Consider the following 20,658-nt stretch of genomic DNA (forward strand, 5'->3'; position numbering starts at 1 on the left):
ACAGCCAGCCAATCTATCAGTCGAGCCTGAATCACAGTTTCAATGAGTAAATTATTTCTCTGCAGATCTTTTGGGAAAGGCGTGAAAGTATAAGCATTTGGCTAAAGAATGCAGTCCTAAACCTTAGGGAAATCAAATCTTACAAAAACATTTTCATTTTTTTTTCCTGGAATATTGACATTCTGGCTCCTAGAAGCAAAATCTCCAGTCAGACCTAGTTCCTGTATGTGATAACCTCTCATGCTGTTTCACATTGGTTATTTTTCTCTTGAGTTTCAAGATAGATCACCAATTTTCCTCCATACTTTCTGAGTGCTTATGGATCTGGGTTCTCAGGGGTGAGAAATTTGGTAATCTTTGATAATCTTGTAGCCTCACCCTTTTCTTTCTGGACATTCTGAATTCTCTTTGATCCATTTCCAAACATAGAAGTCTCTGTGATCTTTGTTCATGGAGGTTTGTCAACTAATGCTAAGGCCCAAAAGCCCCATAGTTAAAATTCTGCAGTACCACAAACAAGCTAGAAATAATAAGTACTATGTAGAAGACGTTCAACATTTTGAACTATGTTCAAAATTCATTGGTTGTTTCCCCACAAATAACCTTAGAAAACACCCCTGAAAAGGCTGTGAGTTCAGAGTCTTTGAAAATATTAATTCCTTTAATAAGGTTGAATTAGAGGCAGAATTAGTATATAAAAAATTATTTCCTCCTTTTTTAAGTTAGAAATATAATTTCCATTCTAATGGAAAGAATTCTTACAGTATTTGCCTAAAATAAAACAGCACTTATTTTAATGTTAAATGCAAGTAATAATTCATCTCTTATATTTCCCAGTGAAAAATATTACTTTATCTTTCTAATTTGCATCCTCTTGTTGCCTTTTCTTAGATATCACATTATCTTTGGTGCACATACTCATCTGTGTGTGCTTATGAGTGTTATACCAATATGTGTTTTCAACCAAATTCAAGATTTATAGAGAAAAATATATGCTTACAATTTCATTAATAAATATAAAGCTTGGTGGCTGGGGTGTGGCTCAGAGGTAAAGTGCTTGCCTTCCATGTGTGAGGCATTGTGTTCGATCCTCAGCACCATATAAAAGTATATAAACAAAATAAAGACACTGTGTCCATGTTCAACTATAAAAAAATATTTAAAAAAAGATAAAGCTTATGTTAATTGGGTCAATTAGTGAAGGAATGCCTGAGGTCTCTGGACTCAATAAATTGTATTGTGTTCATTTCTTTATGTCTCTCTCTGCTTAGATTGTGACTGCCCAGCGATCTCACATGTCTTGCTAGTCCAAGCATTAGCATGCAGAGGCTTGACAGTCAGTAGACGCTCAATAAATAAATCTTGAACTGGAGTCTCCAACAGGCCCTAAAAGCAGTTATGCCATGAATAAGCAAGAATAGAAATGATAGGAATGAAGATTAAAAATAAACTTGTAACTCTGGTCTATATTTCTCTAAAATGTGCCCAAGCACCACATAGAGGATTATTACTAACGTACTTGTAAAGTTAATGCAGACCTCCAGGGCAGTAGCAGGTTTTATGAGCAATTGAGTCTGAGAGTAAAGGTTTTTGGCTGTTTTTTTTTTTTCTTGGTGGTTGTTATTTGTAGTATCTGCAGTTGAATAAACCAAACTGCCACATCTAACAATTGTCAGTGCTTATTATCTATGTAATGCCAAATATAGCAAGATTCCCAGAACACTGGATTCCTACAATGGCTTCATTTCTTTCTTTCCTACAGTTTGTGTGTGTGTGTGTGTGTGTGTGTGTGTGTGTGTGTGTGTGTGCACGCACATGCTTTTTCACGTCATTAGTTATCTATTTAAAGGAGAAAGCATCTGAGAAAAATCACAGGGAGGACTGAATTTAGCCTGTGCTGAATACAAATACGAAAACAAAAATGAACCAGTTTTGGTAGGGGCAGGTTTCACCTCACTTTCCAAATACTGATCAATCTGTAACATTTAAAACTTTTAATATGAAAGATGTTGCTCTCTCAAAATATGTCATGTGAACAGGAATGTCATGAAGTCATATTATTAATATATAGCCCTTTTGCACGTATCAGGTTTCCAGGGTCCATATTAATGTATGTGGGCTATTATCATTCAGAATGCCTTTCTTTAAAATGTTAAATATCTATCCTCTATGCCTAAAGAATGATCTTTGGTGTCAGAAAAAGAAGTTTCCTTTTTCAGCTGTCTTCCTCTCTTTAATCAGTCAGGTCTCTAGCAATTTATTGAGTGCTTACTAAGTGTCCTTTGTACTGGTAGATACTAAAGGGAGTAAGACTTGACTTTTCTCCTTGAGAAGCAACAGAGAAGACTTAACACTGGACTGAGTAGTGTTATGGAGAAGCTGTGGAAGGCTTCACGTAAGTGGGAAGTGAAACCTGTGGGTGGGGGAGTGGGAAGAGGAGAGCTGGGTCTGAAAGTTTATACCTCCGTGCCATTCCTATGTGGAAGTCCTACCTCCTAAAGTGATGGTCTCAGAGGGGAAGTCTTTGGGAAGTGATTAGAAGATGGGGCAGGCCTTCCGGAAAGGGATTGGTTGCCTTCATAAAAGAGGCCTGAGGGAGCTGTCTTGCCCCTGCCACCATGTGGGTAACAGCAGGACGGCACCATCAAGACTCAGAAACCAGCTCTCACCAGACAATGAATCTGCTCAATGAGTCACAGCCAAGTTCCCTCACACCTATGCCTGTTCTCCTTCCAAAAGAAAAACCACTTGACCAGTGCTTTGTGCATTCCACCCTTCTTCCCTTCTAGGGTTTGTGTTTAAATAGATGTTTAGAAATTAAAACTACACTGATGGAATATCACTCCAGTCAGAATGGCAATTATCAAGAATACAAGTAATAATAAATGCTGGTGATGATGTGGGGGAAAAGGGACACTCATACATTGTTGGTAGAACTATAAATTGGTGCAACCACACTGGAAAGCAGTATGGAGATTCCTTAGAAAACTTGGAATGAAACCACCATTTGACCCAGTTATCCCACTCTTCCATTTATACCCAAAGAAATTAAAATCAGTATTATACAGTGACACAGCCACATTAATGTTTACAGAAGCTCAATTCACAATAGCTAAGTCATGGAACCAACCTAGGTGCCCTTCAACAGATAAATAGATAAAGAAAATGTGGCAAATATACACAATAGAATATTACTCAGCCATAAAGAAGAATGAAATTATGGCATTTTCTAAGTGTCCTTTGCACTGGTGGATACTAAAGTGAGTAAGACTTGACTTTTCTCCTTGAGGAGCAACAGAGAAGATTTAACACTGGACTGAGTAGTGTTATGGAGAAGCTGCAGAAGAACTTCATGTCATATGAAATAAGCCAGTCCCCCAAACCAAAGGCCAAATGTTCTCTCTGGTATGTGGATGTTAACACACAATAAGGGAGGATGGGAAGGGGAAGAATAGAAATCCATTGGATTAGACAAAGGGGAATGAAGGAATGAGAAGGAGAATAGGAAAGACAGAATTAATCAGACACAACTTTCCTATCCTTCTATATGAATACACAACCAGGGTAACTCCCCATTACAACCACAGAATAGGGTCCAAATTAGAATGTTATACTCCCTGTATGTATAATATGTCAAAATGCACTCTACTGCATGTATATCTAAAAAGAACAAACAAAATAAAAACTTCACAAGAAAAAAATAAACAGGAAAATCTTAAAGACAAAAAAATAGGTGGTTAAACATTAAGCGAAAGGAATGTGTACATGTACATATATGGTAGCATTTAATCCTCTATCTTCTGCTAGGTGTCGTGATCATTTTGTGTATTACAAAACAGATCTGAAAACATATAGGTGGGATCAAAATTTGCAGATAGGTCTATCTAACATGAAACCCATTTTATAAACTCTTTCCCTTATATAACACTTTAAAAAAATGAAAAAGAAAAGAAAGAAGAAAAATAAAAAGAAATCAGCCAGCCAACCAACCATTTCTGGGATTAGATGGGTGTTGCTTATATGTGTATATGGTATCCTCTAAATTCATGAAGACAAAGCAATTCTTACCAACATAAGCTGGGCCCCTATTCACTTGCAGAATCCCCACCTGGTTGCCAATCTCCTTTCAAAGCCATGAAACCAAAAAATCAATGCTGGAGCTGGAATTGTAAAATGCACAAAATTCTGCTCCAGCTTCCCAAGTATGAGGAATGCATGTATGTAATAGCTTTATACCATGTATGTGGGAACTAAAACCAAACCAAAGAGCCAAGGCAAGCAATCTCTGAACATCTCTCTGGACTTTTAAGATCATTGCTTCCCCAAATCAATGGGAGCAGGATTCAGTTGCAAATTTATATAAATCACTTCCTGATTTCCTACTTTGATCAATGTTTCTCTCACTGGGTATGTACCTTCTTATAGAAAACTTATTATCTGAACAAAGCATTAATTCATTAGATAACTTCACATTGTTTTAAAGAAACTTGCAAAATGTTTTATAAAATAGGAATTTTTCAGAATCTTCTCCACTTCTATATATTTTAATGAAAAAATAGTAGTTCAAGGACAGCATGCATGTTAAATATATATATGTATGTATGTATGTATATATATATATATATATATATATATATATATATATATATATATATTAGGAGTCCAGTGATGAAATTGAATCAGCCTAAAGAATGTGAAGCTTAATATATTCTGGGTCCCACCACCAAGAACTTTGATTTAGCACTCCTCCAGGGCCCATGAAGTTGCATATTTATATGCAACCAGGAGATTCTGAAAAAAATTTTGAAAAATACTGTTCTGTTCTATGATGACAGGGAGGAGGAGGAGGAGGAGCAGGAGAAGCAGGAGTTGTGACTTGCTTTCTAATTTTTCCAGTTTTGAGAATCAGAACCAAACATCTAGTTTTAAGAAAAAGGATTCTAGTTGCTGCCTCAGGATGCTATAAATACTTTGCAAAATTTAGAACGTATTTTATTTCTTACTGAATTTCAGTCACTAAAAGATATGCAAACGGCAAATACCCCAGTGCTATGAATTAAGAATTACAATGAGACCATCAAAATCTAATTTATCAGGAATTAAGTGGCACTGCTCTATAAATACTTCATCAAAAACTTGGAGCAAGACTCCTGTGGAGCAGATCTAAAAAGGGCAGGAATATTTGTTATTGCCAACCAGCATATAAGTCCCGCCAATCAGAATTGCAAAGCTGGCTTTTCATGTCTTCATATCTTCCAACTGTGTCTAAGCACAGCTCAGATTCCTGAGCTCTGGGGTCTATGGTTCTCAGGTTAAGAAATTCTTGACTAGCCTGTTGAGGTAGTTTTGGAACTAGCTCATCATCCAGGTATTTTCTGTTCTCTCAGGATAAGAACTCTACCCTGAAGGGTACTGGCCAGTTTCAGGGATTCTGTGGAAATACTCATTGGTTGTGGAAAGACTCATTAGTTCCACAAAGGCTAGTGGGGGTGTAAGTACAAGAAGAGGGTGTTATAGTTTATGAGCAACCTGAATTCAGCCTAGGCAAAATACTCTTCTCTCACACATATAAGCTCACTTAATTTCAATTAAACATCACAGTTAGCCTATATTTTATTTTTTCATTTTTAAAAAATATTTATTTTTTAATTATAGTTGAACACAATACCTATATTTATTTATTTGTTTATTTTTATGTGATGCTGAGGATGGAACCCAGGGTCTCGCACGGGTCAGGCGAGCACTCTGCCGCTAAGCCACAACTCTAACCCCTTAGCCTATATATTAGAGATGTGGCTCAGATAAGTTAAGCAACCCTCCCAAAATTACATAGCCAGTAAACAATAAATTTTAGTTTCAGATGAAAGCAATCTGATTATCAAGGCCCAATACCTCATGTCCAAGGAGATTACATGAGAAACTTTTTGTGTTTCCAAGGCATAAAAGATTATCTTCTAATGCTTCTCTGAGGCCAAAATAGCACTAAAGTGGACAAACAAGACTGAGGAGAAATTAAGGAAATATGGATGACACTATGAGATAAGTTTCAACCTTTTTTAAAAACTTTTGGACACTGTGAAATATATTTGAAAGGAAAACATATGCAAAACAGCTAGAATATAGCAGAGAGAAAGGAGAAGCATGCATGCAACTTGCTTCAATTTTTCAATATCAGCTAATAAATGAGGAAAAGATGATGACGAAGGGGCACATTTTCAATTAAAAGCAGCACTATTCAAGCTCAGCGTGATGCATGTTCTTCAATAGTAAACAACATTGCACAACTGTGATAACATCTTATTTATAGAGAGCTTAACGTACTAGGAAGGATTTGTTCCATGCTGCTTCAATTCAAATCATAATTCCATAAAACATTTTGTTAGGTAGGCAATAAAGAGACTATAATAGGTAGGGCATGGTGGTCCACTCCTGAAATCCTAGTGGCTCAGGAGGCTGAGGCAGGAAGATCAGGAGTTCAAAGCCAGCCTCTGCAAAAGTGAGATGCTAAGCAACTCAGTGAGACCCTGTCTCTAAATAAAATATAAAATAGGGCTGGGGATGTGGCTCAGTGGCCTAGTGCCCCTAGTTCAAGGCCTAGTACCCCCTCTCCCCAGCAAAAGACTATAATGTTTTCTGTGATTTTACTGCCACCCAGGTCCTTGCTATGACATTGCCTTGATTTATTTTATTCAGAACACTTGGTACTACCTGAAGTTAATTTGTGTGTTTATTTGTTTTTTAGCTACAGTCTCTATTAGAAGGCAATCTCCATGTGAGCCATCTGGTTTACTACTGTGTATCCCGTGCCTGCATCTGTGCCTGTAATGTCATAGAAACTTGATGCAAATTTGTTCAAGAGATTAATAAGTAAGGAAGTAAAAACACTTGCATTATCTCTTTTAAAAAGTTATAGTGGAGTTTGACCTGGTGGCACATGCTGGTAATCACAGTGACTTGGGAGGCTGAAGCAGGAGGATCATAAGTTCAAAACTAATCTTAGTAACTTAGTGATATCCTATCTCAAAATAAAATATAAAAGGGATGGAGGGCGTAGCTCAGTGGTAGAGCACTCCTGGGTTAAATCCCTAGTTCCACAAAACTAATAAAACCAAAATTGTTTACATTTATGTTTTAGATATGGTGGTAGAAGAATAATAGCAGCATCTGATAAATAGTCAGCATCGGACTTCATTACCTGTATATATATTTTTAAATGTTCATAAAAATAGTGGACCTTCTTCATCCACAGGTTCTATATTCTATGTTTTGCATCAAAAATAGTAGAGAAAAAATTTACATCTCTATTAAACACATATAGAATTTTTTGTCATTATTCCCTAAATAATATAGCATAACAATAATTTACTTAGCATGTACATTGTATTTTAGGTAGTATAAATAATCTAGAGATGACTAAATATACAGGGGGATATGTGCAGGTCATATGCAAATGCTATTCTATTTTACATAGGGACTTGAGGGCATCCACAGAGTTTGGTATCCAAAAGGGGAAGGGTCTTGGAACAAATCCTCTAAGGACACTGAGGAACAATTGTGTAGATATTCTGTATAAATATAAATGCATATTGCATATAAAATCTAATATTTATTGTGTATATGTGCTTACTTTGTGCCAGGCACATAGCATTAACTAATTTAATCCAGCAACATCACCATGAATTAAGACCAGTATTTTTTATCCTCTTCTTTTTATAGATGTTAAATTGAAGCCCAAGAAGGTAGGGCAACTTAATCATGTTTTCCAGCAAGAGAGTGATGGGATTCGACTATAACACATCTTACTCCAGGCTCCGTAGTTTCAATCATCCACCACATTTTACTGCCTTTACAGTATGCACTGATATTACACATAGATATAAATGGAGTTTTTTTTTTGTTGTTGGTACAAACATGGTGGGAATCATTATATAGTTAGATGATAACTTTTAAAAATTCCATGATGATCCTCGCATTTTATTAGATCTCTAATTTTACAAACTTGATGCAAACACTTGTATAAAATGTAGATGTGACCTCCTCTCTATTAGTTACAAAGGGGAAAACAGTAGCTTTATAAAGGGGCAACACTTTGACCTGGTGACCAGAATTAAACTGCCAATGAGAAGAAGACAGACATCATGTGTGGTGGAAGGAGCATCTTGAGATGGACACAACCTACATCTAATGACACTGAACCTGACTCTAATTATAAAGAAATGTTAAACAAACACAAGTGGAGGAATAGCCCATGGAACAGCTGTCTGTAAAACAAAAATGCCAGGGTCCTGATCAACAAAGACAGGTTGAGGAGCTGTTGCAGGATAAAGCAGAATGAAGATAAAGGGCAACTAAATTCAATGTGTGAGCCTAGGCCCAATCCTGAAGAAGGAAAATATCACAAAGTTCACTGTTGAATAAATTGAGAGAAATGGAATAGGAATTCTAGAGTACATTAAAACTTTCTAGAATGGTAATTTCCTTGCTTTGTTAATATTCTATGGTTATATAAAGGGTCTCTTTGTTCTTAAGAAAGACACATGAAAGTGTAGGGGAAGATGCATGCCACCCACTCTTAAACGGGTCCAAAAATAATAGCAAATTTTTAAAAATGGGTGAGCCTCTACAGAATGTATAAGGGAGTTCTCTGTCCTTCTTGTAATTTTTCTTTTGCAAATTTAAAAATATTTAAAAATCTAAGTTGAAATTTAGATAAGGTAAAAGATAAATACCTCCAAAACAAAAATAAAGGAAAGGTGCTTCAAAGAGTCCTGGAGTTTATGACTTGATGTAAAGGATTTACATGGGCTAGGAGAGAGACAGCGGCTCAATGTCTACCTCACCTGGGCTTCAGGTCTAGTGACCACACAGGTTTGATCTGTTGGTTTTGTTTTCATGACTCAGTCATAGGGATCACAGTGGTTGTCACTAATCATGCCCACTCAACATTAGAATTCTATTTTTCACTTGCAAAACAGCTATCTTTCATGCTTGCAAAGTGTCCTGTACTCCTTAACCATTCTCTGATACTAAAAGTGCTCACACTGTGTATCTTGCTGTGAAGTAGAGAGAGAGAGAGGGCCTCAGGGTTAATAGGTCACTGAGTGTTAGACCCAGAGAGAGATGTGGCATTTATTTATCTCTACCTTCAGAAATTACACAATTTAAGTAATAGGGCAAAATTATGTACTAGTATAAAGAGGCAAAATGTGAGTCTGGGAGGTAAAGAATAACAAGTGAGCAGCAGAATAAGTATTTATTACATTGTCATCTGATTTTTACTTTGGGATTTTGGCTTACTTTAGCGTATGGCACATATTGGTTGCTAAAATATATTATAGTTGGTGAAGCAAGAATTTGTTTCTTATTTGCTTCTCTGAGGTCTAAAATTTCCTAGTTTTGATGGGTTTCTTTTTTTTTTAATCACAAAAGTATGGAATATAATTTGCTCTGATCCAGTCCCCAGAACTTCCCCCTCCTTCTCCCTGTCTCTGCTCCCTGCCCTCTACTTCACTGATCTTTCTGCAATTTATAGTTTTCTTTTAAAAAAAATACTGAGATTACAGGTGCCACAATATGTCAGTGCTTAATTTTATGTGATTGTGATCATTATTGATAAACAGAATTTTTTAAATGTTCCCCTTTAATTAGTCACAAACGGTGAAAAAATCTAGTACCAAGTCATTAAAATGCATGTTAAGAAATTGTTTGGCTGGGTGTGGTGATACACATCTGTAGTTCCAGCTATTTGGGAGGCTGAGGCAGGAGGATCACTTGAGGCCAGCCTGAGTAAGAGAGAGACACTGTCTCAAAAACTAAACAAAAAGTAAAAAGAAGAAGAAAGGAAAAAAATGTGTTTTGTTTTTGGTTTATTTGTTTTTTAATATCAGTGATTCTAGCCACCTGATGAGAAATCTTGCTGTCTTGCTGTTGTATGGTGCATTGGTAAGGCAAAACATGATTCCATTATTATTTATAGACCCAGAGCTAGGAAATTACTTCTAGAGCCTTTAAATTGAATAAGGCATTAATATGGCTTATTTCTAATGCTGATAGATGGAGGAAAGTAAGGTGCTTCTCTAAGAACTTAGAAAGTAAGAATGTAAGATTACTTTCCTAACACTAAAAAATGCATGGTATTACTCTTATAAAAGTAAACCAAGAGAGTGCTGGCAAGAGTAAATAAATACATTTTTGGGGGAGGAAATACACAAAACAACCCCCCAATCAGGGTGTTTAGAGTATTATTTAAGGAAGGAATTAATGTATATGATTATAATTAAGAAAGACAAAATATAAACAGCTGCATATGTACAATGAATAAATACAGGATTTTATACAAGAGCAGGTAGAGCCTTGAAAGGGGGAGTCTATGGACCAATGATGTGGTTCCTTGGTTAAGAAAGATTAGGTACTCTCTGGAGGGCAGGTGGCTCCTCAGCCTTATGCAGGCCTGGATGAAACGCTCAAGACTGGCTTCCTTCCTTGCTGCATTTCTTTTCCCCACTAAACTCCCTTCTGCATTCTGCTACTCAAAGCAGGAGAACATGATGAGCAAGTAAATTAGAGATTTTGTTGCATTTACCAGTGGACTTCTCAGGCTGGGGGAAGACTTCATCACTGTTTCACACAGGAATTTCCTGAATGCAGTTAGCAATATTAGGCTCTTGTCCCATCATGCCATGGCTGACTGTAAAACTAGAGACCAGTTCCTGGAAATTGATGGTCATGCCAAAGTGCTGCTAGATTAAAGGAACTGCACCCCACATACACTCCTTAAATGGGAGCTGTCTCTTATAATGCTCAGAGTGTAATCATTGTAAAAGCCATCATTCTGCTAATTAACAATAATTAATTTCACAACCCTAGTTCCACAACCTATTGGTCTTGATGTTATTTCAAACTACAAACCTACAGCAACTACAGCATTATATCAATGAGCCAAGCAGTGTCTCCCAAGGCCTCCATCCTCTGTTTTATCAAAGCTGGATGGAAAGAGCTAAAATGAGATGGAGAGCTAAGGGGCCTGGGGCCAGGGATGGGTGCTGAGGACAGGCTTCAGTCAGATTAAGCACTGGTTTTCCAAATGGTAGGCCAGAGGGCCTTAGAAGCATGCAGCAGACCACTAGGCAGCACAGACGGAAGGAAGTGAAGGCTCGCTCTTCCCCATCAAGGGAAGGCACATTTGCCTCAACTGCTGAAACTCAATTCCAGAGTCCTGTGCCCAACTACTATTTCCCCCAATCTCACAATCTTCACAATCCCACAATTCGCTCTTTAAACATACTGTCATTCAGTGGCTGAGGCTATCCCCTGGCAGGGATATAATTTACTGTCTATGGAATGCCCCCTACACACCAGGCAATATATATATATATATATATATAGACTTCATTCGTTTGTCTCATGTTATCCACCAGAGTGCAGATGACTAAGTTGTTATAAAATATAGATGTGTTATGTGTGTTATACATGTATGTGTGTGTGTCATATATACATTCATATAATGCTTAATATACGTAAATATGCACATGTAAGATTTAGATGAAGAAAAGGAGGTCTAAGAAAGTTAATTAATGCAGGTCAAAAGTCACCCAGCCCACCGGAAACAGTGGGGCACACGTGTAATCTCAGCTACTTGGGAGGCTGAGGCAGGAGGGTCCTAAATTTGAGGCCAGACTAGGCAATGTAGTGAGATCCTGCCTCAAAATTTAAAAAAAAAAAAAAACAAATAAATAAATAAAAGGACTAGGGTATAGCTCAGTAGTAAAGTGCTCCTGGGTTCAATCCCCAGTACTTCACCTCTCCCCAAACCTCACCCAGCTTGTAGGTAGAACAGGTTGAAATTTTCATCTGTCCATGTTCATGTTCTTTCCTACTGCATATATTAAGACACACTAGGGAAATTCTCTAGCCAATTAGTTCCCATCTTACCTCAGATCCAGACCACTGTCTAAGAAGCTTGTCTTAGAGGAACAAGAATCCCTGAGGAATTGTAGGAATGAAACAGTTCTTCGTCTCTGCCTTTAGAGATTGGCCTTTGCTGCCTGCCCCCCAACCCCCTTCATCACCATCATCACCATCATCATCATCATGCCAGAATGTTCAAGCAGGACAAACACAATTTTGCATAAATTGCTCTTTAATTTTTATTGCCATATGGATTTTTACCTTCTGGGTGTTTTTATACTTAATGTCATATTGTTCTAAACAATTATGGCAGATAGGATCCATCTACATCCTTTCAAATGTTCACAATTCTGGATACCAGTCACACTTTTAGAATTCCAGTGTATTTCAGAGGAAAGCACATGAACAAAACACTGCAGTGTCCTCAAACAGCAAACAGAACCCTTGCTGAAGAATTCGAATGTCAGGAGAACACAGACCACATTTTGTACCCTATAAAGGTTCTGGAACAAGCTGGCATTCAAGAAATACTAAATAATATACTCATTAAACTTAAATTACCATTAAACATTTCAGGATAATTTTATACCTTCATGGAATGGATTTCATTTTCATAACAGTACAAAGAAAATTATTTAAACTGCTACTTGTAGATTATGCTTATAAAATCCTACAGCCTCCTCCCACACCCTACTCCTGCCCAGGGTTATTTTAAAAATGTGAATAGTGTTACCATTTTATTCTTCATTTTTTTTAATAAGAAAAGGAAATGAGAGAGACAGTGATTTTTCCAATGTGACACAGGATTACAGATCAATTATTTGCCTCTCGCTTAGTCAACTGTACTGTTATGTCCCTAGTCTATGTTTCCCAGAGAAATAAATTTTCTCTATTTATCCACATCATTGCCAAAGATATAAAGTTATTCAAGACAATATGAGGAGGCACTTTGCATTAGTAGTAGTCAAACCATAGAATTTCTAAAGTTTCTTAAAAATTTGAAATCACTTCAGGAAGAACGCACTCAATATAAAACCAGATAAATCTATAAAATATATAAACAAAATATATAATAATTATGTGATTTTGATATCTTTTCTGAACACTGTAGAATGTGATCAACACAAAAATGAAAGCCGATGCCCTTCTTATTTGGTGACTGGTCAGCGCCTATTTCTCTCACCCTTTCTTGGAGAACAATTTATTTCCATCACTCTAGACATCAATTCTAGATGGGAATAGCCATGTTCTTGCACAGTCCTTGGCCACAGAGGACGGTCACAGAGAGGGTATGGCATTCGTGGCCACAGTATTTGGTGCAGGAACAGGCAAGAATCCCAAGCCAGGTCAATCCAAATCTTCTCCTGAAATTTTGCTAGTTCTAGATAAGAAGGAAGAATTTTCTTCTCAGATACTGTGAAGATGTGAGCCTAGAACCTGCTGCCAGAGCCCATGTCTCCACAGGCTGAAGAAGGCAAGCCCACTGTGAAGGAGGAATCGAGCTGAGGCACAGACAGGAAAGCAGGCAAGAGTGTTGAAAGCATTTCAGGCCAGCCTCCAGGTGCCCTTCCTATATTTGCATATATGTTCTCATAACCCCCCTTTGTTTATGGTAGCTCAAATAGAGTTTCTATCATTTGTAGGCAAACAATTCTGATTAATACAATTTCTATGCAAAGCTGAAAGTGATATTTCCCAACCATTTCTCCAGTGATACTAGAGGGCTTATGAGTGTAAATAATAGAAGTCCAATTTAATTCAACCAAATTCATTAAGTTCCATTGTCCCATTTTTGAAATACCTAAAGACTTAAACTGAGCAACAAATATACCATTTATGGTAACTTTGAGATATTTATATTTTCAGTGTTGTATTCTTTTGAGAAAATAGGTGGACGATTAGTGATATTTATTAATATGATTAATGATATCAGAGTTTATCATAATGTAATAAACTTTGAATTATGATTTCCAACCTATTTAAATGCCCCTGTACCAATTTCATTGAAACGTTTATAGAACTAAAAATGGAGAGTTAATGGGTTAAACACCCTGGTTGATTTATTTGCTCATATAACCAAGTGCTCAGAAAGGCAAGGATGGAACCTGGCTCTGAGAACTCTGGGCACCAGGGGCTTATCACTAGCTGTGTCTTATCTCTACTTTTCTTTGTATGTTAACTCCATATATCATTCTGATTTTCCTTACTGGGAATAAAATTGGCCACCCACAGCTTAGGAATCATCTTTGTGACTGTAGAGGGAAGAGGTCTGTTATGGTTTAGATATGGGATATCCCTCAAAAGCTTATGTGTGAGACAGTGCAAGAAAGTTTGAAATGATTGGGTTATGAGAGTTTTTAACCCCATTAGTGCATTAATTCTCTGATAGGGATTAACTGGCAGGTAAGGTGTAGCTGAAGGAAATGGATCACTGGGGGTATGTTTTTGGGTTGTGTATTTTGTCCCTGCTGAGTTAGAGTTCTCCCTGCTTCCTGATTGTCATGTCCTAAGCTTCTTTCTTTCACTATGATATTCTGTCTCACCACGGGGACAGATCAATGGTGTTGGCCATCTATGAACTGAGACCTCAGAAACCATGAGTGTCAAATAAACTTTTCTCCTCTAAGATTGTTCTTGTCAGGTCTTTTGGTTGCAGCAACCAAAAAAAAAAAAAAAAAAAAAAAAAAAAAACTGAAGTAACATAACATCTTCCTTCTTCTCATAGAACAATCCAGTTAGCAAAACTCAGAAATTACTCAGATAAACCTGGCCTGAACAATATGCTAATCTCTGAACTAATAATCACTCTGGCCAGTGGATCTTCTTTAGGCAGCATAGTTGGCCAATTCCTGCAGTCTGAGAAGTAGAATTCAAAGGAAGAAGGCTGCTCTGATTTGGATCAATTGACAGGCGTATGAAGAGAAGCGGTTTATAAGAGGATTGCTGGTCAAGAGAAAAGTGTGAAACAAAGAAACAATATATGTTCTTTTCTTCCTTTGTTAACAGTTTGGTGCCTATCTTTCCACAATTTTTTTCGATAGTGAGAAAACTGATAAATATAGGGAAGTTCCAATGAATCTGCTTTTGCTGGATGCATTCCAGTATTTGAAACAAAGCACTGTAAACACAATGGGAGTGTAGCTCTGTGGTAGAGGGTGTGCTCAGCATGTGCAAGGCCCTGGGCTCAACCCCCAGCACCAAATAACAAACAAACAAAACATGGTTAGCATCTAGGTTTCTCTGTTTCTAATAGGCATTCTGCCTACTCTAGGATCAAGAGAAAAACAGAATTTCCCAAAGAAAGCTGGAGTACAGACACAGCCTTGGGTTTTGGGTTTACATTCCATGTCTGACTTTTGGCAGAGGACATCATTCCAAACAGAGCTTACCCAGATACTCTTCTGATAAAATCCTGAGATGGCTGTCACATCTCTGAAGATATGTTTCTACCACTCTTCTGAGAACATAGCATATTTTCAACTGATAGATGATTAACTACCTTGGGATCTAACACAAGTATTTTCATCAGTTTATTGATGTTCACAGTTTTTTTTTTTTTAATTTTAAAAGCATAAACATATATCTTAAAAGAATTTTCATATTTGAAAGGAAGTTTCATGCCATTGCATTTTGGTCATGCTTTTAAAATTACCCATAAGTCTTCATAGTATAGGCTAGAGTAAGTAGTGGTTCTTACACCTTGGGGTTCATGCCCCTGGGCAGTCTATTCTCTGATTGAACCATGGCTGCTATATGAGACCAGGAAAGCAAAATAGGTGGTTTCTGAAATAAGGTGACTTTACCACTGTCCCCTGTCCTCTTGCTTTATTTACTCTTAAGGAAGTCAGATACCATACTGTGAATATTCAAGACCCTCAGTACAGAGGCATATGTGGAAAGAAACTAAGTTTTCCTGTTTACGGCTGCCATCAACTTGCCAACTGTGTGTGGAGGGGCACCTTAAGCCCCAGTAAAGCCTATTCATGATGTCCACCTCAGGGGACATTTCAGTGAAACTCTTGAAAAGATGGAACATGAACTGCCCAGTCAAGCCATTCTCAAACTCCTGGCCCATAGTTACTGTGAGAAATAATAAATGTTATTTTAAGCAACTGGGGATTATTTGTTACACAGCTAGAAATAACTAATATATAGGTTAATAAGCAAAATAAATTTTAAAAATTTATTTTGTTAGTCAGTAAGCTTAGCAACCTATTCTACTGAATTACTAAAGTCAACCTTAAGAGGTGAACTTAGATCACATCGCCATATTTTCTGTTGCCTTCTTCCTGTTGGGTCTACTATTCTGAGAAGTGCTTATCTCTAAGTTACTCTTAGTTCTAATAATTAGACATTATCTTCAACCAATGAGATCTTTATTGCACAGAAAATTGGAAACTGTTTCCTTTGCCAGTAGTAAAAAATCAGGCAAGGCGGCTGAGGTCACTGGCAAAAGAATACAAAGTAGCAAAGTGAAGAAATATCTCTAGCCCACCCAATGGGTTTTCCTTCAAGTGCTAAACAGGTCTAAACCTTAAAAAACATATTGAACAAAAGTGCTGCTGTTATATATTTTAGAACTTTTGTTGTTTACTTTCACTAAGTAAGTTGTTGAGAAAATCTGTGCTGCTGAAATATTTTTAGTTATGTAAACTCCCTGTTAATTGCTAAAGGAAGGGGTTTTGGAAACACTCATGCTAATATTTGCTTTCTTGAGCACCAACTGTCCCTCAGCTACATGTTCAAAGAATTCAAAGAAAGAGCTTTACAACTTGGAATGGAGAAGAAAAGGCAAAGGCCTAATTTTTTTAAACAATTATTTTTAGAAAAATTTAAGTTAATTTAAGGCACTCTAGGAAGGGTATCAATGAATTGTATTAATATCTGAAATTCAGACTGTAACATGAAGTAATCTGAGAATTTGTCCCCCCCCCTTTAGCTCTAGGGTTTAAAAAGAATAATCTTACCAAGTTAAAAATCATTGTCCTTTAGAAAGTAGATTAGTGGTTGCCTGGGGTTGGGGCAGGAGGGATGGGAAATGACTGTTAATGTGTCCACGGTTTCTATGGGGGTGATAGAAATGTTCCCAAATTGAATTATGAAATTGGTTGCACAAGTATGTATATATGGTAAAAACTGTTGAATCATATACTTGAATTTTGTGATAATTAAATTTTATCTCAATGAAGCTGTTTTTAAAAATTGTAATCGATGACCCTGAAACATTTAGCCAAAGGACTAACAGTGTGCAAAAAGTCAGCAAAAGAATGGTTGTTTCAAATATTACCTTCCTCCTGCTTCTAAGCAGTTACATATGCAAAGCTAAGGTTGAAACCAAATTTTAAGATAGTACATGTAAAAAAACAAAAACAACAACCCTAACAAGAAAATTGACTTTAAGCTTAAAGGTTTATTTTTATCTTGGACTCAGATTATAAATTTGATAGATTTTTAACTGTCAGACCTAAAGATGTAATATAATAACAGCTGCAGAGTTTTGCAGTTATTACTAGGGCAAATCTATAATGCAAAAGTGAAACTATTACTAGTGGAAAGGTACTTTTTCCCACAGACATTACTGTAACCACAATAAAGTACATCAGTTATTTTGCATTTTAATTCCTTCAAAGGATTTTAAAGAAATTGTTTTCCTCTTAGTTACTACTTTAAATATACAAAAGTCACTCTTAAATGATGTACATTATGAACATTAAGGTTCATTTTTTGGTTAATATTTGGTTATTTTTTTTTTGTTTGGTTTTGTTTTGTTTCCTTTAAACATTTGGTAATTTAGCAGAAAAGAAAGAAAGAATCTGTTAGCTAGATTTTGTTGATTACCTTTAAAATAAAAGTTTTTGAGGGAAGTAAAGGTTAATTCTTAATAAAAGGCCAAAAGCATTATAGATACCCTAAGTATAACTATAAATTTACAAATTAATAAACAAAACCTTTTTTTCTTAAATGTCACAGATTCAAATTATAATGGAAAGTAATCAAATACAATATTTCTAAGTAAAAAAGCCAGGGAAAAAAGAAAGACCACTACTGCCTGGTTCCATTGGTACTATGTTCTAGAAAAGACAAAACTATAGGGAAGAAAACAGATCAGTGTTTACCAGGAACTGTGGACACTCATTGTAAAGGTGTCCAGAGGGACCTTCTAGATGACAGACAGGAGACATTCCGCATCCTGATTATGGTTGTTATTACTTTACTGCACATGTGTCAAAACTCAGTCAATTGTGCATTAAAGGGGGTGACTCTTAATGTAAGTAAATTAGACCTCATCTTCTGATATAAATATAATTAAGTATCTACATATATTATAAATATTAGATTTAACTTTTCAGATCAAAGAGTATGCTGTTAGAGTTAACTACATGTTGCTAAAGGTACACTGTATCCTCAAATGAAAACTGAATATTTATTGGGGTCGTATATATAATTTCCAAGTCAACAGTTGATTATTATTATTTTTTAATTTTCGCTGTGGAAAACTACGGGTCTAACATGAAAATCCCACTGCCCAAAGAAAACATTTTAGGGGTGATTTTTGAGTGTTTTTTTTGTTGTTGTTCGTTTGTTTTCATTATGCCACCCTTGCCAATGGCCTTGTTTTAATTATCAAAATGTTGACTACCTGTCCAGAGAGAACGTATCACAGTGTCCCTACAAACCAATTCTGACATATGTGGACTTTCACATTGGCAAAGACACACTCCCCCAATGGGATAGTCTGGATGGAAATTTTAACTCTTTAGACATTATAACAATAGCTTCTATAATGCAGAGGATCAAATGCTTTACAGGGTACTTACCTATATTACTCACTTACTTGATTACCAATTGTTGTATCCTCTTATAATTCCTCTATTGCATACTAATATCTATATAGATATGGGTGTTTATCTGGCACATATATGTCAGTGCTACAAATCTAATAAATTAAACAGGAGAGGTCTATGTCCAGATCTTTTCAGTTGGAAAGTCTACTTCTATCTCCCATTACAGTATTAGTTGAAAGTAGAGGCAATGTGACATGTGTCCATTTCTTTGCAATCTCTACCATACCTTCTTGAAGGTAGTGCATGTAGTACATGGTTTTATGTTGTTGCATGAGAACTGACTCATTGATACTCATCACAGGATTTCATGCTATTATAATATTTAATCCTGTATAAAATATTTTTGGATGTATACTTATATTGAGTTATAAGAAAGGGCTTCAACCTTGATCAATAACAAAATTGATTTTTAACTTATCCTTGAAAGTAATGGTCATTTTATTGTATTTAAAAAATGACAAATGCAAAAGTATTTCCTCTTAGCACTGTAATCCTTGGGGCCACAACTTGTTTAAAATACAATGAAATTTAAGATGACATTTGATTGTGGTTGTGATGATCTCTGTAGATGGGTGTTCAACATCCTTTCCGTCATCACCCTAATGTGCCTGCCTATTCTGCAGAGGCTGGAAAATCTCCCAGACTCCTTGCAGCTGGGTCCCAGAATTGACGTAGACAAGCCCACAGAGCCAATTGTGCCAGAGCAAACCCCACTTTTGTTGCTTTGGCTGGTAAGCACTGTGGAGGTGTTGGGCTTTCTTGTGACAGCTTGCATGAAACACCCTCAATGTCTATTCACTAGCCTCATAGGTGTTGAAGGCAGGAGGTAGGGCATCAGTTTTGATGATAAGGACATTAATGAGTATGAAGTGGTTCTGGAACCAGCAGCTATGGCAATAGCCTCCTGATGATGACAGTGATAATGTACATATCAGGCCTGGGGGAGAGGCAATAGCTACCTTGGGTTTCCTGTTCTGTGGCATGGCTTTGTGAGTTGTCCTTCAACTTGACCTCAGTTCTGTTTCTTTAGCCATTTCAATGGTTCTTAAGCCATTTAATACCCATTATATTCCTGCTTAAACTAGCTTGAGCACACTTTATTCTCAGCAAATGAACCCTGACCAATGCAGAAATGAAATGAATAATAGTTATATACAGACAAAAATTAAATGGATGGAGACACAGTACTGTCAATCAATACAATGATCAAAATGACTCATGAGCCTCACTAAAAGGAATGGATTTACACTGTAAGTGCAGACGGACACTCTATTTGTCACCTAATGAAGTCTAAAGAGAAGGTCAAATACTGCATGCAAATAGAACATTGCCTGAAATAAAGTATTGATCAGGAGCTGAAAAATTGTTGTAGTTCCTTTGATAGCATTATTTAAAAGTGATATTAGGCATGATTAAGTAGAAGTGAGTAGTAGTGAAGTCAGTGATTTCTCATGAAAAATATTTATGAATGAAAACATTTCTAAGATATGCTAATTATATGGAATCCTACTGACTTTATTTAGCCATAAGAAACTTTAAGCAAATATTGGGATGTTTGAAAACCCCTCAAGAAGGGTGGCCCCAAAAACTCATTGGGAAAGTATTTGAGAGTGTAAGATTTTTTTTTTAAAGCCTCCCTGAAAAGCTGTACTTGGAAGTCTAAAATTTCATGCAGGGTATGAGTGTAAATTTTACTTTGGAACCATGTAATTAGTCAGAACTAGATAACTTATTGTTAAGGATTTTTAACTTTCAGAAGAAAAAAAATTGCCCAAATGTAAAATATGATGATGATCTATTTTGAAGAATATTTTCCTTGAAGGTAGTTTATAGCACCATATTAACTTTTACAATCCTTTATTCTAAAATAGCTAAAAGAAGGGATACACCTGAGCTCCCAGCCTAT

The sequence above is a fragment of the Spermophilus citellus genome (assembly GCF_964194105.1).
Source record: "Spermophilus citellus genome assembly, chromosome: 10".
Classification (NCBI taxonomy): Eukaryota; Metazoa; Chordata; class Mammalia; order Rodentia; family Sciuridae; genus Spermophilus; species Spermophilus citellus.